Genomic DNA, 18,304 nt, shown 5'->3' on the forward strand with positions numbered 1-18,304 from the left:
TAATTATTCCCTTAAGATGGTAGCTGAATAAAATGTGAATCATTTTTTGAAAAAGTCCATGTTTTCTTCTTAAACATATTTTGTATTTTTTCACATTGTCAACACTTTCTTCTATGAAAAATTAAAACGAGCCATTTTTCTAGTAGTAGAGCACCTAAAAGTATTCAGGCTATCAATAGACAAGACATCCCTTAGAAGTTCAAAAACATACATACATTTCAAACAACATTAAAAATAATAAGCTAAGAATCTAATTGTTAGGGTTCTGTGCTTCTCCTTGAACAATAGTTAGTATCACTAAGATCTAATTCAGTACAAAGAAGACTGATTAAAGCACTGGTAAAACGTACAACTAAGATGCTAAGAAACTTTCCATTTTCCAAGGCTCAGTATACACTGAGCTTCACTTCTAGGTGATCTTTAGCCATCTCAAAGGCTGATGGTGCTGTTTCTAAAGCAGCGGTTCATAAATGTTCTCTACTCCCACCTGTCATTATAATACTGTATTTCATTGTTTCCTTTGCTTTTTATATTATCCACATAGGCTGGATATCAAGATTCGAGAAATGTGCTGCTATTAAGGAGGGAATATAAAGTCATTCTGTATCTTTCAGCACAAGCCAAATCTACCGTCCATTCTGTAATACATACTTGGAGAAACACAGAAAGTAAGCGTATCTGTATTTCAGGAAAACAATTCTTACAGCTCAGGATGTTTCCCAAGACCTTGTAGTAAGATTCTTAAAAGAAGATTGCTAGCTTTCAAGGGAAAAAAATTTCTCATACATGTAAACACAGGCACAGGACTTCAATTAAATGCTCACATGAAAGATGTTCAATATTTTTGCTTTCCTGGCAATCTCCAGTGTCCATAAACAACACTGGTAACTTAGCTGGCCAGTTAGCAGGCTACACTGGTACCAGTTCCTCATCTGCTAGGAAGGAGGACAGCAGCAACTGCTGTTTATCCAAGAGCTGCCTCGACGGGGCAGGAAGGAGGAATGATGCAGGAGGTGAGCGTCCCCACTGTGTTTCTCTCCCATGCAGAAGACAAAATAAGAGCAACAGAAGACGGAAATGAAAATTTTAGGAGATAGCTTCTCAGGGCACAGTGTGTTGGTATTCTCCAAGAGCGCACACTTATAAAAGCTGCCTTACACTCAGCTATACAGAAGTTAGAAAAATGCTATCCCCAGACCTCATTCAAGAACTCGTGACTTTCAACCGAGTAGAATGTCTTGCACATAAAAGAGCTCGAAACTCAGCTTAAGGATTCACAAATGAAGGAATACCAAGCTCTTTACCTTTATTCTCACATTGTTGGCTTGTAAATGCACTTTCTCCTTCCCCTCTCCCTACTCATATTCCCAGCTCAGCCTGCACACTCCCCTGCAGCAGGCACACTCCACAGCCATTCAAACCATTTCTCAATGGCAATAATAAAAGTGACCAGAAGCTCTGGCTGTTTTGCTCTGCAGCTGCTGCCAATCTATTTATAGAAGCAAAAAATGCTGATTTCCATTAGTCCACTGTACATCCAGAGAAGCTGAGTATAATGCAGCAAACTTTCATTAAATAGACAAAGTGTTTGAGAACAAAAGGAAAACTATCTGCAATTTTAAATACTGTGAACCTCTGCTATGGGTTTTCTGCCTAAAGAAGCACGAATATGAATCCATGTTCAGAGCTAGTCCTTCCAGGGATGTAACCTAACAGCCAAATTCAAGTCACCCCCAGTTCAAAGCAATAAGGAGCTGAGTTCTCAATGTTCAAACGCATTAAAGATCCCCTAAAACAATCCTATAAACTCCTTTGGAACTGTTATTAGCAAAAAACCCCGTTCGATTGAGGTGTCTAATTTGTGGATTTAGCTGATAACTTAACAACTGTGATTTGCTCTACATGCCTTTTTACAGAACCTGAAATTCTCTGAGGCAAACTCCACTCACGTTTGGCACAGCAAAATTGGAGTTTGAACCTTCTTCCTGTGAAGAATCTTTCCAAATTAAAATGATTATTTGAGCCTACTACTATCAAGCCATCTCAAAAGAACAAAAAATAATTAGCAACAGCATTTTAAAACAATCATGTTTACCCTGAAAGCTTTCAAGAGATGAAAACTTGAATGATTCACAGCAATAGGAAAAACTCTAAAATACTTACAGAAAAATCTTAAGTTCCCCTGTGGAAATGTAACAATAAATGTTAGTTAAAATTTAACTTGAAATGATAAGTTGTGTTTAGCATGAAATCCATCTTTTAATTTGATAAGTAGATTGCCAGAGATGGTGTCTTATCATATGCTCCTATGTAACAAGATCCCTATTTACACTCCACACAGACACCAAATTATATTGCTTGCAAATGCTGCTGTGCGCACTGATACTGAGTATGTTACTATGTAAATAAAGAGATTTCTGCTAATAAGATAATGGTTTCAAGTTGCCAGTAAACAAAATTCAAACATAATCCTCAGCATCTAAGATCTCACACTCTGATCTTCCTAACACCAAAATACCAGCCAGTATGATTCCTATCAGAATGTAAGGCAGACAGAAAGTTATTTCAATATCCATACCTACCAAAATTCTCTAGCGAAAGAAAAAAAAAATATCAAACTGATAAGACACCCTACAATAGTTTCAGTAACCTATGGAATATTGTTTCTGTGTAGAATATTGGAAACAAGAGAAGCATGTTCTGCTATGCTCATTATAACAAAAAGACTTGTTCCTGTAGATACTTCAGCTTATTAACCAGAGTCCTTGAAGCCCTTCATCCCTCAGAAACATTGTGTTCAGCATGATCAAGCACTGGTAGCAAGTGTTTTCAGTGCCTGGACCTAAATTAAACGCCATGAAATAGAACTTTTAAGTATCTCTCCATTTCAGTTTTTAAGTATCTTTAGCACTCACACACATAAAATTATACGTGTCTATGAAAAAAAAACAGGCTCATAACATCTATTCACACACAACTCTTAGGAAAGCAATGCTTTCAACTATTAGATCAGTTTGATCTGTATTTTTTAACAGATAACAAATTTAAGAAATCAGAGCTACTGTTTGACAAATAAGACTACTGCAACACTGCCAACATAGGGATCCTCTCATTCCTAGACCTAACATACCCGTTCCATCATGATAGCACTGTCTATGTAGGGCTGCATGGCAGACTGAGTACCTGACCTAGTTTATAAAAATCTTCAGAAACAAATGGTTGTTTTAAACTCCAGTCACTTCTGTTATCTTCCCTGCCATGCAAAATTGCAAACACTATCCCTAGCAAAATCATGTAGATGCCACAAAGAAAAATCAAATCAACTCAGTGAATTATAATCTGAGCAACTGTCATATTATGGAGACTGAGGACAGTAGATGTCCCCAATACCAAGTGCACACTCCATCTGCTGTAGCGAATTAGACCAGGAGGCAAGTGCCAAATGAAAATTATCTGATCCATAAACCAAATTATAAGTTTTGCCTCATCCAAACCACTGCATAGCCAGAGAAACACAAGGAAGGATACAATCAAGAACAAAGAGGGAAGAACTATCCACAGTTGTTGAGCTTGCTAGAAAAGGAACAAGTGCTGCAACATCACTGCAGTTTTTCCAGCCCTCCACTACATACAGTTTTTCTTCACCCAAACTGTGCAGTGTACCCCATTTCCCTTAATATTTTTCCATTAACTGTGTTAAGAATGCTGCTGTGTCTCCACCTCTCAAACTTCTAGCTTTGACTTCTCACACAATGTTAAAATACTTGAGTATCACAGCTGGATCATCTTCACAGCCTTAAATAGAAATGCTGAGATCATGTCTTCTGTGCCCATGTTATGGGATTTCCAGGCAACAGCTTAGCATTTATTCTGTTTATCATTTTTCTCCACATAATGCACACGTCAGGTGGCCCATGTGAGTCACAAGGCAGCATCCTTTTCTCCTGCTCTCAGCAGTAAGAGCACCATTTTAACTCACCACAGAGAGCTCATCTGATGCTCCTGGCCAGCCACATATGGAGTGGGGATGGAGTCAGCTACTACTGGGAGATGCTCCATCTGCTGCAACAGGAAGTGGTGCCCCCCCATGCACCTGGACACAGCAGTAGCCTTGGCTCTGCCCAGCTCTCCTCCCCTGGAGAGTGTTTTCCATTTGTGAGAAGCACCCAGTACTGAAACAGTTATTTTGTCTCCACCAGAAAACAAAACAAGCTATCAACTATATGGAAATGTTTCACAGGATGAATCCAGTCTGAGAGCTACAGCATAGACTACAGTGACTATGCAAACTGGGGCTTTTAAATAACACAAGATCAAAGTCATTCAAGTCAGCTACAAATGCACAGACTTCACAGTCAGTCAGAAAAGGGATGTATTACATACACAAGGCAATAGTGTGTGCTTGCTTTCAGACAGTGAAGAATTACTAACAGTTTCCACTTCCACATGCCAGTCCACAATGGGTACTAAATCTAACAGCTCAGGAATGATCAAAAATGTTCACCTGAAAATACGTCTCATTTTTTATTCGATTGTATAAACCAAATTGCTAGCATTAGAACTGATGTGGAATTCAACCTGCAGTAAATGTAAAGATGACTTTTCATGCCAGGATGCAGAGCCCAGGCATCACTTTTTCTTCCCACTCTGAAAGTTCCATTTACACTGCACAATTACAGTACCAGTTTTGAATAAAAAATAGCCGGGGCTGCTGACTATATAAAATATCCTTTCACTTTAGGAATTAAAAGTCTCAATGTTTATTCTCCTGCCTAGGGAAACACAAACTTTTATATTTATACAAGCAATAAAAAAACAGATTATAAAGAAGAAAAAAATATGGAATGGAGAGTATGGGGCAGATGAGAAACTAAAACAGGCAGTAAGGTATCCAAAATCACAAAATTATTTGGTCATATAATTGGCAAAAGGAATTCTTACATGCATATAGAGCATAAAATGCAGGGCTAGAAAGAAATCAAGAATTTAAGGCATTCTCCCATCCAAAGAGTGATCAGCCAAATCCTAGTGATACAGTCTGTTATGCCACTGTTAAGAACTTGAATAATTTTGTATGGAAAAGCAGCTACTAACGGATGGGGAAATTCTACAAAGAAACAAATTATGGGAGGCAACATGAGCCCTACATTAAGATTGACAAAACATCAACCCAACTAGATAAAACTAGATAAAAGAAGAAATGCTACCAAATGTTCAAAATGCTACCAATGCTACCAAATTAGAATGAAAGACTTCAAAAATAGCAACATGTTAAAAAAGAAAAATACATTTCTTATGAATTGGAAAGAGCTAATAAAGGCAGGTCTGAAAGTGGTGCGTGAAAGGAAGCATTAAAAGGAAGAAAGCGTTACTGGCAGTTTAGCTGGTTATTGTAGCTAGGTTTCATTTATGCTACAGTTGTAAAAAAAGAAAAAAAAATTGTTATTTATCCACTAGTCATCATAACTTGGCAGTTCAAAGTTTTGCAGCCGGGCTTACAAGACTTATGCAAATTCTATTGGATGAGCCAAAAGTCTGGACCAGTAAGTTCAGAAAGAAACTGTTTGTTATTGCAAAACATTGATACAAGTTGTTGCCTTTAATATCAACATGACTACAATAAAAAATTCTTCCAAGATTAATACTTAATGTTGAATTGAAAGGGGGGGGAGACGAAAAAATAGGGGTTTTCATTCCTGACGCTACTGTCATTCATATCTTTTGAGTAAAGAGAGTTCTGAATGGAAAAAAATCTCAATTCATACTCAAGTCAACTCTTCAATGTGCAGTGCATTTATGCAGTAAAATTTAGACATCAAAGGGGAAGCTGAGGTTGAGGAGTTTGACACCAGACTAACTACACAAGAAGTATATCCAGAATATACTAATCAATTCCCCAGCATACAGAGCATCTCTTGCTATTGTTCAAAACAGTACTCTTCAGTGAAACAAACTCATATTTAATGTATGTGATGAAAAAGTAAAAGTTTGAAAATGAGACCAAAGATTAGTGACTTTTAATCAATGTAACAGTTGTTTCTTTTGATTACTGTTAACAGAAACCCAAGCTGGCATTTGTCTTACAACCAGCTAGCAAACCCCCCAGGTTTCTGCTGAGGTTGCATCAGCTTCAAGAAGCCTCAAGAACAAAGGCTGCATGCTAGAGTTCAACAAGCTTGCATTATTCAGTACAAAATGTGCCCAACTGTGATACTGACAAAGCACACTTCAGTTTTCCTGTGAAAAATAGATTAAGCTCTTATATCATCCTTTTCATTTTAATTGTTGCTGAATTCCTTGAAGATACTGAAAGCCTCATACATAATTAAGTATTTTACACACTTTTATTCAACTGCACAGATGGCATTTGCTCAGCCCATCCAAGTGCTTTCTGAGGTCCTTCCGTGAACTACAAAAAATGATTGAGAAGAAAACTGAGCATCATTAGTCCAATAATTAAGTCAAAATCATGCCAAAAACTTACATAACTGTCAGTGAAAAATACAGTCGTTTTCTGTTTTAACAAACTGGCTCATTAAATACTTGCTAAAGAATATCCCTCGCTCCTCTTTGACTACCGGAACTGCTCATTCCCAGGATGAAAAACATGTACCCTCCAATTCCTAAGGAGCTGGTCTGTAACACACAGGAGAAACAGGCACAAAAAAGCAGAAGCAATCACTGACATGTTAGAACAGAAGCAAATGAGCTCTCCCAGAGTTTCAGCAAAAAACTAAGGGCCATAGAGCTCTAAGGCACTTACTCTGTGGCACCAGAAAAACCCAAATTTCCCTTTCAGATGCAGAACAATCCATGTGTTCTATTAGTACACAGAAAAACAGGGAAACTCGGTCTACCTGTTCTTTAATATAACCAAAATTGCACAGTATCTAGAGTTGGGAGTAGAATTTTTTTGTTTCTGTTAATTGTAATAGCATCATCTCTACACTGCTCATCTCCATGTGCAAATATCTTTCTCTATGCAATTGCTTATTCATGGTTATATAATGAATATATATATAATTATTTCTGCTCTTATTTTAGGAGGACAAAAGGTTAGTTTCATCGCTTGATTACCCTACTCAATGGTATACACCTTTGTTAAAATTAAGGAGAGCTCATAGTCATTGCCCATTTACATGTGCTCATCACCCTGAACATTATGAATTAATCAAATGTTAGGCAACATAAGCAAACAACATCTGGCATACAAATGGAAAACACTTCTTCACACATACCCTACCACAAACCCACTCATAAGTTCTCTGACAGCTTTCTGTTATTCTGCATTCAAAAGAAAACATGAGCAGCAACATACACTGAGACCATGAACAGGGAAAGCAAAAAGGTTAATGAGACTGGTAATTTGGCCTACAAATAAGTAGAAATGATAGCTCTAGAGTTTGGGGATAGAATATTTTTACTTCACAATAATTTTAGCATGACCTTATGTGAACAGGTAACTATAATTAAAGTAATCTGCTTGAAAATTCTGTCACATCTGTGAAGAAAGGAGCACCACATGTTAAGTCTCCTAATGACACAACTCATTTTTTATTAATGAACTCCTCTCAGAAGTGACAAGACTCAGTATAAGAATCAGCACTGAATGATACTTCAGTTGTGGGTGGACCATCCAGGCACAGACAGAGGTTAGTCAGGCCCCTAAACCAACTCAGCATATCAATATCAGTCAAGATGAAAGGTAAGTGCTTTCTCCACAACTGCATCCAAAGGTTCTACTTAACATCTACATGAAAGCAATTAACTTTCTGTTCACACTAAGCACATTTAAAATTTAAACACCTTTAAATGTGAATTTACTGAAGTAAACTCTTCTCATTACAACTGATAATGGGATTAGGACTATTCTCACAGCACTGTGAATTCTGTATGTCCTACATCTGGTAAAACACATCATCTTTTGATCAGCCATCACACAGTAATCAACAAAGCTGTATAAGGAACATTGGCATTTAGGCCAAACAATCATTACAGAAGATACTGGGTTTAGAATTAGGAATGCATCAAAACTATCACTAGATTTTATAATTTGAACAACACTGAAAGAGCAAGTACTAAATGTGATATTTTCAAAAGTAATTTCCAAATGCAAGGTTAATTGTATTCATCTTATTACACTAATATTAATATCATATAAATAAAGTTATTCCCATTTTAAATAAATTATTTAAAATTATAATTTATCTTTATTTATCCACATACTAATAGCAAGCATGCTAGCTAAAGAATACACTCTTAGTATTCATACTCCAGCAAAGCCTTTGACATCAAGTCATTCTTTTTCCAAATTACTAAAAAACGGTAATGATTCACTAAATGTCACCAGAACTTCTTGATTACAAGTGTGAGTGCCTAATTTTTAAGCTATCTGAAACTCAGTATCAATAATCTGATGCAGTCTCTACAAGGTCATTTGCATTAAATTGCAGTCTTTTGTTTTCACTGCCATAAATTAATTTGATGTTTTCAGTTCTCTGCTGAGCCTCAAAATGTAGGTTTGATTAACAGCTAGGAAAGCTACCTTTCAAAGAAATACACACAGAACCTAACCTCCTAAAAGGAAAAGCCACTTTTTAAAACACATACTGCATTCAAGGCCGCCAATGAGGGTAAAACTAGCTCACTAGTTTGAAATTTGTGACAACAATATCAGTCTAAGTACCCAAGAGAAAAACAAAGCGAATGGGAGCTGTGGACAAGCATAGCTTCCCTGACACCTGATCACTTGCACCACTGTTTTCATGCTGCCTGCATCACTGCAAATCTGTCACCTGTTTCCCTTAACCATCACCAGAATCAAACTTTGTATTTGTTTCCATACATTCACAAGCACAGCAGACCAGCTTTCACACACAAATGTCCTGCTCTCATCAGACCTTGCAGTTTCCTGTTCCTTGAGAGTAGAGCCAAAGTCCTGTTTATGGAAAAATAATAGGGCAAGATGTATTCACACATACCTACTAGACAAGGTTATAAAAAACTTCAACACATCAGTAACATAGTTTAAAATGATGCATCACAAATTGTGTCACAAGAACAGCACACTAGCATCCAAATGCATTTACATCTACAATACAGTCAATATGTAGTTATATTAATAGTTATTCATCACTGCTGCACAGCATCAGACTTCACTCTTGCTCAAGAGGAAGCAGCAGTGAAGGAAACCTACTTCCCTTGTGCTTTTAAGACTCCCTGCTCGTTCTGTGAAACCGGTGGAGATTTCACCTTACTCTGGTAGCTCTTCTGCAATAACACAGCTGAGAGAAGTGGGTTGTTTTCTAGTTCCTGCAACAACATAATTATTGTTGGAGTTCCAGATACAAGGGCAATTTTGGCTTTAATAGCAGCACAAAATCAACATATTTGTGGCCATAAGAGGCTAGGCCAATAAAAATGTACTGAATGAAGAACCTCAGAAACAGCAAAAATCCACAGGCTTAACTCTATTATCTCATGTATCTGCTGTTCTACAACCCTTCATTCACCAAGGATGCTTTAGTGTGCAGAGGTTTCACAGAGTTTACAAGTCAAAATCATTGATGAACTTGAATTTAATTTTACACCTACTTAATAAAAATAAAGCAAGTTGTAGCATTTGCAAAAATTGTTTCATATGCAAAGTGGCTTTCTCAAGTAAAAACTATAATCATATAGTAATTACATTCTGCTGTACAAAAAATGCTACTTGCACAAATTGTTTTCCCCATTATCAATATCAGATGAACAGACTTATCTCTCTCTCTTGAAATCTGACAAAATCTACCATTTCTAAGAAAGGATGTCTACTTCAGCTTTAAAAAATATTATCTAGTCACATGGGCTTATGTAACAACTGAGCTATTTCCCAATTTTTCTAGTTTTTTCCTTTCACTATAAATTTTCAATTCAATTCATTACAAAGCAGTGACTGAGGTCAACTAATAGCTTTGATTTAGAATCACAGGCAGAGTGATCTTGGGCAGCAGAAGCAGATTCTGTTTCCAAGTGTCCAGGGTCAGACATCACAAGCTCATAGCAAGGAAAGCTAAGTAGGACACACAGCCATATCCTCCACCATCACAGCTTAGAACCTGATGTACCCCTGTGAGCAGTCAGATGCAGGATACTTGGAATTGCCAGGGTGTGACTGCAGCATATCCGGGTAAGATATACACCCTATTCAGCCAATAGCTCCCAAAAGAGAGGCTGGCAGGTGGGGAGATAACACCCACATCAGTTACCACAGCAACACGGAGCTCCGCAGCACCTTCCCATTTCCTTAGGCACCCAAAAAGAGTGAGGTAGCTCAAGGAACACAAGCTGCTGGAAAGCCTTTCCTGCCTGTCCACAACAAATACAGGCCTGTTATCCTCAGAATTCTTCCTACATCATCAACCTAACACAAGTCTTTCAATTGCTATCCACTTTCTCTACTTCCTCACATGAGCGAGCCCCAAAATTTCATCGCACTAGAAGTTATACTTTAAATTAACTGCCTTTGGTAACTATGGCTAAAAAAAGCTTGAAGAGAAGTAAAGAGGCATAGCAACCAGGTAACAGGAGTATGCCTTTCAAGGACAATAGATAGAGGGCTTAAACTAACTGGGGGCAGGAATTTGCATAGTCACTCTTCCTTTTCTAGGAAAAAAAGACACTTGGATTACACAGATTCCTTCACACTGATCAGCCAGCCCTAAATTTGAAATTACTCTTACTTGGCACTTTTTAAAGCTGCTGTCAATTCAGACATAATGAAAGAAACGAACTGTCTTCAGATCCGTGCCCACAATCTGACAGAAGAGGAAAAAAAACAAAAAATATTTTATTTTATATGAAAAACTAAAGATCAAAATAAGAAATGTTCACACAACAGCTGTAATATACAATATTCCTCTAGGAGGCAAAAGAACCGTTGGAAGCATACCTCAAAACCTAGAGATTTATGCTCAAATTAGCAGAGCCTGGGGGAGCTGCAGCAGCAGTTGATCACTCTATAGCACAGAACCAAAGAATCAGAAGGGGTTTCCCTCATTCCTCCATGAAAGGTTGCCCAGTCTGTCCCTCTTTCTTTTTTACATTAGAACAAACAGGACAGCTGCCCTTGCCTACTGCAGAGCTACTTAAAGGCCCAAGTCTCTGACCCCTGCAACGCTACACACGTGCCAGAGTCCCATCACCACAAATGAGCGTTTGCACCCCGTTATGTGACCAGACACCAACATATTCTGGTCTGACTCTGAAAAATCCCAACAGTCCGCACAACTCAAAAGGCCTTTTTCCTTGCTGTCACTGTAAAGGCTTGCCAGAAAGAGGGCAGAAGCAAGCAACGACAGGTTGATTTGTTCTTGATATCCATGCTCATCTTGCTGAAAGCCGCCCTCTGTTGTACAGTCCACGTGCTGAAGGTGGTGGTAACACTCAATGATACCCAGTCATAACTGAACCCAGGATGGAGATTACCTAAATGAACTATCATGATTTTAAAAAGTGAAAGAAAGTTAGTGAAAGTTCACTCTGAAATGTGAAAATCAAAACCAGTGTCTTCTTATTAAGTAGATTTGTTCCCTATATGACCTGAGAGAAGCATCTGCTCATTTTTCTGGCAAAGAATGTTTTTACAACCTTTTTCTCCTGTTACCATAGCACTGGACAAAACACAATACTGGCAGAGTGAGAATGGGATTCTGGCCTCTTATGCAGAGACAGTCAACCCCAGATCTCTGTTCAGCACTTATTAGAGAACATTTTAGAAATATAAAAGTCATCTCCTTAAGTGAGGAGTCCCAATCTAATTCCCAAGGGTAAACTGCTAGAAATAAAGATTTTTCAGAACACTTTGCGTTCATGTTTGTAAGAGAGTTGTCAACGAATAAGAAATCATAAGGTTACAGGAGGTTTTTCATTTCAACTAGACTCAAACTTTGGTATGCTGCTACAATTTAAGAATCTCAGAAAATAAGCAGAAAAAACCCTTTTCTGCAGGCATTGTAACTAGCAATTATTCTTTTTCCCAGTTTAACAAGCAGTTTTGGCCCATTTACTTTGAAATTATAAGTAAACCTTCTGTCAATTGCTATGTAGCTCAAGAACAGCAAGCCAAGTTGCTATATTCAACCTGCAGCATGCAACTTAACAGCACAGCATCAAGTGTTCTGTAATTATTTCCAGCAAGATCTCTATTTTACATACACATTTTCTAAGCATGACCTACATTCACATTAAGAGCAGTACTTCTTACCCAAAGAGAGACCGTTTCATCCAAGTGGTAACTTAGTTTTTAAAAGCAACGTAAGACCATTTTACATGCATAAAATGATGTGTATTTGATTTTTCATATCAACTACACTGCAACTGTAACACAGTAATCTCCACACAATTTAAATACTGCTTCTTTCTGAAAATTACCAAGTTTTACTCTTTTAAGAATTAAAAAGTATCACACTGAGGTATAAAAACTAATATGCTTGATAACCAAATCCAACCTTGGCAAAGTTTTTTTTTCCACATACAATAGCTCTAACATTCCCCAGACTTGAAACAAAGTGATCATGATGCAGGTCACTGAGCTATTTCAGAATTTCTCTCCAACAATATGGAGAGTTTTCTGGCTGGTAAAGAAAACCCAGGACTTGAAACACATTAGCTACCAGGAATAAGGGTCTTCTTGCTGAACTACAAAGACCCATCATTCAGAACATCAATCAGGATGAGCTTGAAGAGACCATATTTTTTTGAAATTTCCTTCAGAACAGTATCAGAATTTCGTACAGTCAGTGCTTATGACTACTGTCCTAAAACAAAGCACTGGCATTACCTAATAGCCAAAATAATGGAACTGGACCCCTTGGCAGAAGCTCTGTAAACTCATCAAGGTTTTTCTTACTCTTTCACACAAAGAAAGTAGATTATGCACCAAATACATTCTTTGAATCAAAAGCATTTAATAAACTTAAATGAACGCAACAAACCCCATGAGAATGACTGCAGTACCAAACAAGAGTTTCTATTTCTAAAATGTTTGAGTTCCTTTGTTCTAACATTTACATGTCAGCTGAAAACAACACCTAACTATAACTCATGTGAAAAACACACAAAATTACATGTGAGGACTTTTTCAAAAACAGAACTTCAGAAATATCCCAGTCAACATCCAGGAGAAACTCTCTGTGCAGGACCTTGTAGAGGAGAAACTAAGGACATGGTTCTATCAGAACACTTTAAAAAAAAATCTATCAAGTTATTCGGGATCCAACAGCAGACAGAGCTCTGTAAACATGGAAGCAATTCTAAAATGAAAAATAAGTACCACATACAATGGCACAAGACATTCTACAAAGTTTGTCCTGAGAAATGTGGTTGCCATAAAAGCTTCAGAAAAGGACAGATGAATGAATCAGACAAAGACTCTCAAAGCATCTGCAATGCTCCAAAATTAACAGCTGCCCACCTCTGCACACATATTAATGATGTTCCAGACCTCAGCTTCCACTAAAGCACTTTTTTAACCACAAAAGCATCTGCAAGCACTATCTCATTCTACCAGAACAGGTGAAACAATAACTTCTCTTTTCCCTGTTTGCCTAATGTGAGCCAGATTTTCACCAGGCCGTTTTAGATTTGTTCAGATACTGACTTCAGCACTTGCTGGTGCTGTTCTGCCCAAGATCTTTATAAATATCTCTTAGAGAATCCTATATCAATCAGGATGCATTTTTTAAGAGCAATTAAATACCTTTTTCTTTCCATATTTCTAGATTTTTTTTCTGTATTTTCAATATTTATAGATTAGGAGGCATTCATATTGGACAGAGAAGACACCATCTGTCACAGACATCTCAGCAGAAGATAAAAATGTACTGCTATTTTTCACCTACAACAGCCACATCCAGAGTAGCCCAGGAAAACTTAAGAGCAGAATTTTCATCCATTATTTTCCTCACCTAACAAAATTGCTTATAATGAACTTTTACAAATGCAACAGTCTAAAAAGTCGATTTTTTCAAATAATTTTCAAAGAAAAGTCATATACAGACTTTGGTTGTCTCAAATAGGGGAAACACTTCCTTCCTGCTATACAATCTAAATTTGGTGATATTTCAGGAAAGAGTCATTTTAATCCTGCAGTTAAGAATTATCATGCTGCTCCCCACATAGGCCAAATTTCATCATGTCCAACTACAGCAGCAGTACCAGACAGCTCTCCACATGCTGGAAACTCTCCCAATGGCAAGAGCTCTCCAGCACAGAACATATCCCAAAGGCTGCACATGTTACAGGCAGCGTTGCAGGCAGCCCACTCCCCCTGCACTGCCAGCCTGCCCTCGGCTTGCAAGCACAGCCACAGCACTGCACTGCAACAGAGCAGCTGCTCTCATCACTCAGGTAACAGCAGTGCTACATCAAAACTGCAGAAATGAAAGCCTACACCACGAAAATCGCAAGTGACATCGCAGAATTATGAAAGAACACAAGACTCCTCTCACAGCAGTTTTACACTCCAATACAGGATATGAAGAATCCCCATGACTGTGTTTACTTTCACTGTAATTATGACACAGAGTGAGTCTCAACCTTCACTTATTCACCAGAATTTAATGCTACTGTTCTGACAATTTTGAGCAATTTGTTGTCACAAAGACAGAAACATCAGAGAAGTGAAATGACAAAAATAAGAACATTTCTATGTCATAAAAGGTTCTCTGGCCTTGCATTTTTCTTTTTAATGTGATTTCATTTTCAAGTTGTCTTAAGTTGTTACAACTACATATTCAGCAAGTTCTACTACCATCTGATAAAACAGTTTTCTCTACACCTTCATGAATTAAAAGTGCTGCATGAATGACCCTTTCATTTGAGAAGGCCTGCCTAAGTAATACCATCACCCCTCTATCCATCTAGCAATGACAATAAACACAACTATCCTGGAAAGTTTCACAATATGAATCACAGGTTTTAAGACAAAGAGGCACAGACAAAGTACAAATTTTCAAACTCCTTTTCAGACAAGCAATTGTCTCCTTTTTTAAGAAGGATCCCCCAACTGTAGAACCTCTAATTCTCCACCTTCCTAGACACAGGCAATTGGCTGTTTTTGTATCACTCACCATCTTCCAGTCATTTTACTGAACAGTTTGTCCCCAAAACTCAGGAAATACCACTCATATTCCTCCTACAATTAGTCAAAGAAACACCTGCAAACAATTCTTGAAGGACTATTCAGAGCCCTAAGGGCATATAGAATCCAGACCAAAATAAACTCCTTCCACTGCTTGTACACAAAAGCTGTACTTACCCTGAATTTGTAAAGTATGACATCTAGAGATGACATCATATAAGAGCTGTGTTACTTAAAACCAACAGAATTAGGTATAAGAAGCTGCCTGCTCAAGTTGGGATTTGGTCTGTGCAGAGGCACTTACCTGTTTAGCACACACACAAAAAAAATGCAGTTTGAGAAATGAATACAATATTTTCAAACAAAAAACAAAACTCTCACTAATCTTTGCAATTCAATCTGCACAGCTTAACATTTCCATCTCCAATACAAAATGAATAGCAAAAACCGTTTTCAAAATTTTGGCCTTTCAGAGCTGCCTTGGGAGTTTCACTGAGTACAGCATTTGCTATGTGGTAATGCCAAGACACCTGAAAATTAAGGTCAAATCAATTCACCACAAGATGACTATCATTTCACTCCTTTAAAAAAAACAAGAAAAGCATTTTGGGCTCCTTTGCGAGAAGGGGAATTGAAGTCATATTCATATAGTAACTGCAGAAGACCCCCAAACCAAACTTCAGATCTAAAACTGGTACTTTAAAACAGCTTTCTTCCTCAAATGATAAAACACATCACACTGTTTATGGAAAAAGCCAGCTCCACAAAAACTCCTCTTGCTGCCCATATCATTACACAGCCTCAAGAGCAGCACAGAAAATGGAAGAAAATGTTGCTTGGTTTAGGGGTTTCTTGTATAATTAATTTAAAACAGAACAGAAGGAATTTCCTTAAGTATGTTTTTAATTTTAAAGATACTGTGTCACACAGAAAATTCAATTTAAGATTACATCTTGACTATTACAAAGTTGAGCATGCTGTTTAGAAAAGAAGCTAAATGTAACAAAATTCAATACTTTGAACCTTCACCAGTGACAAATAAATCTCTAATTCTTCACTGTGTCCTCAACAAAAGCTACAAGTATAAAAAATATAAGAAAATTTCAGGGAAAGTAAAACACACAAACACACAGAAAATATTAACATTTGTTCATCCTAAGAAAACAAGACAAAATCCTCTTCTCTTTGTAGTACTTTTAAGCACAGCCTTTCCAGAGGAGAAGTGGATTATTGGCACTGTATTCCCCACTTGTTCTTTAATGAAAAAAATCTTTTATATATGTATAAATGGTTAAGTAAATTATACCTCTGTATTAACTAACCAACTATTGATCAAATGAGACAATTCATTATGCAAGACAGGCTCTTATAATCCTTACTTAAATGAAGGGTCGTAAAATGCTACAAACACTTTTAACAGGCTCATCACAGTAAAAAGTTCTGTTTCCAGGGATCTGCATTTGGTGTACAGATGAGTATACAAACAAGAAAAACAAAAATTAGAGGCTTACCCCTCCCTCTTGCTCCAGTCATCAAAACTGAATTTCCCCTACTGTATTTGTAGTACATACTGAATTACTGACTCCAATAAATGTAAAGACTGCCTCCATATTTAGAAAATACAAAATTTACATTTTAAGCAGATAATAAAATAGGAATGATTTACAATAGTTCTATTAACTCATTCCATCAAGTGGTTATAGAAGCAGCCTCAATTTGGAGATGATTTTATTATCATCACCCCCAGACAAATATAATAGCAATTCAGAGTCTACTGATAACTTTCTACCTTCTGTTATCCAAACTGATTAATTTATACAGACGCACATAGAGTCAAAGAATTACCTCTTTCTCAGGAATGGACTGCTATGGCAGTGCACTCATAATGTGACAGAAATGCTACAAAACCAACATCCTCACCGATTTAGGCTGATTGCATGCTACTCTTTGATCCAGAGATTCTGCACGCTCAATCATTCTCCCCTTCTGAGACAGAGTCTCTTCATGGGCATCACATCTCTAAGGACACGAACACAAATAGGCCTAATCTCTGAAGCTAATTTCTGAGATCACTAACAGATGAATAAAGTGAGAAAACTGAGAAGTGTATCAGAGAACACCCCAGACTGATTTATCAAAAGTAACAAATAAATGTAATGTCACAGTTTCATTCTTCTCTACAACTCCTTTCACTCCCAGTTCACTAGTTATTAGTCATGGTGGAAAAATCCCATTAATTTTACTATCACCATTTCAGCACACACACATATATACTCCATCACATAAAAAGCTTCAGCTCTCTTTCCCACAAATGAAATTTATCTAGATCTTATTAAATTGACATGAGTAACTCAACACATTAATTCCCTCTCCTTGGAAGGCAAATCCAACACCAATTTGTGCAAAAAGCATTTCAAAGGATCCAGGATCTATTGTATTCAGGATACAGAAAATACAGCATTAAATAGAAGCAATATCCCCAATAATCCAGTGAAATGAATTACAGTGGACAGTGCAAAATACTTCATATAATAGACATAAAACTCAATCATGGAATAAATGCAAGGCAAAAGCATATGAAAGGAAAAGATAGAACTGCTTATATCCTCATTATTTATTTAAAATGTCTAGCCTTTCTAGAATACCATTAAATCCTGAGCCTTAGCTCATAGCAATAATTCCACAGATTAAGTAGTATTACCTCTCAAACTTAATTTAGTATCCCTATACTTTACCCAAGAAAAATGGGAAACCAGTGTACATAGTTCATACTTTTCAAAACATTATTTGAATAATCCTATAATTCATTATTTCTCTGTCAAAAATAACCACCCCTTTTTTGAGCATCTGCTCATATTGGCATTTTTCAGTGTCTCTGAAGCCTGTCATCCACCTCAGCCTCTTCTTCTGCTGTTAGCAGTGTAGGGGATAAGAGGCTGGCTTTTGTTTTTACTATTTCTCTTTTCTCTAATATTTATAAATAGTGAAATTTACTGTAAACTTTCCATAATGGCAGGGTATGGTATCTTTAGTATCTATACAATTTTTTTAATCTCCCTTTGGCTAAATATTTTTGGCATGTCCCTCCACAGACCCAAATGTATGTTAGCTGATTCAAAAGAGTCATTTAATTTGGAATATTTAACATTTTTACATTTCCCACAAGTTGTGGGACCTGTGGTT

At 37.1% G+C, this 18,304-nt stretch overlaps 1 protein-coding gene across 25 annotated transcripts in view; it reads right to left on the minus strand.

Moving 5' to 3' along the window:
- ABI2 (abl interactor 2) overlaps window positions 1–18,304 on the minus strand; it is a 66,834-nt gene that overhangs the window by 40,331 nt on the left and 8,199 nt on the right. The window contains exon 1 of one of the 25 annotated variants that reach the window (XM_032114365.1): window positions 9,197–9,214. The exons of the other annotated variants lie outside the window; for them this stretch is intronic. The gene's annotated coding sequence lies outside the window, so the exon portion shown is untranslated. Of the gene's footprint in view, window positions 1–9,196; window positions 9,215–18,304 lie in introns of those variants that run through there. 25 annotated transcript variants of the gene reach the window in all.

This window comes from Corvus moneduloides, chromosome 7 (assembly GCF_009650955.1).
Source record: "Corvus moneduloides isolate bCorMon1 chromosome 7, bCorMon1.pri, whole genome shotgun sequence".
Taxonomy (NCBI): Eukaryota; Metazoa; Chordata; class Aves; order Passeriformes; family Corvidae; genus Corvus; species Corvus moneduloides.